Consider the following 997-nt stretch of genomic DNA (forward strand, 5'->3'; position numbering starts at 1 on the left):
TCCAGCATTATTTCTGTCACCAAGGCCAAATTTTCCAACTACTGGTGATTCTTCTTTGTTTCCAACTTTTGCATTCCAGTCACCAGTGACAATTAACACATCCTGATTGCATGTTTGGTCAATTTCAGACTGTAGAAGCTGATAAAATTCTTCAATTTCCTCATTTTCCTCAGGTAGTTGTGTTCTTTATAGATAATTTTTCTTTTTTCCTGTGTTGCTTTCTGGATTCTTTCTTTCTCTTTGGTTTTGGTGAGTTTGATGATATATCTTTGTGATTTTCTTTTGGAATCTGTCCTGTTTGGGGTTTATTGGACTTCTTGAATGGATATATCCTGAGCTTTCATCATATCAAGCAAATTCTCTTCCAACCAACTTTTGACAATTTTCTCTGTGGTTTCTTTCTGTTCTGGAATTCCAATTATATGTAGGTTATTCCTCTTGACGGTATCCCACGTGAACCTTAGGATTTCTTCATTTTGTTTTTATTTTTATGCATGATTGATCCCTTTCCAAAGAAATATTGTGGTATTTGTCTTTAAACTCACTAATTGTATTTTCCATTAATTTAATTCTACTCCTTTGCTCATTCAATGTGTTATCTATTTCTGAAAATTTAGTATTAGTCTTCTGGAATTCTATATGTATATTTTGTATCATTTCTAATTTTTCATTTATTTTGTCATTTTGTTCTTGTTTTGTCTTCTGAAATTGTTCTAGGATTTTCTCTGTGTTTTACTCAATTTTGTCAGTGTTCTCCTTGATCTGTCTCTTAATCCATTAAAAGTACCTAAACATAATTCTTTTGAATTCCTTATTAGGGAATTCCAATGCTACTTCTTCCTCAGGGATGTGTTCTGGGTCTGTATCCTGGTCCCTTATTTCTCCTTGGCAAACAGAGCTTATTTTTAGGTCCCTGGAATCTGAATGAGAATGCTGTCATTTTAAATACCCAAAATGGTCACCACTTGTAAAAATTCAAAATAGCTGCACCCTCCAG

This window comes from Orycteropus afer, unplaced genomic scaffold (genome assembly GCF_000298275.1).
Source record: "Orycteropus afer afer isolate SDZICR_OR568_19922 unplaced genomic scaffold, OryAfe1.0 scaffold00093, whole genome shotgun sequence".
In the NCBI taxonomy this organism is placed as follows: domain Eukaryota; kingdom Metazoa; phylum Chordata; class Mammalia; order Tubulidentata; family Orycteropodidae; genus Orycteropus; species Orycteropus afer.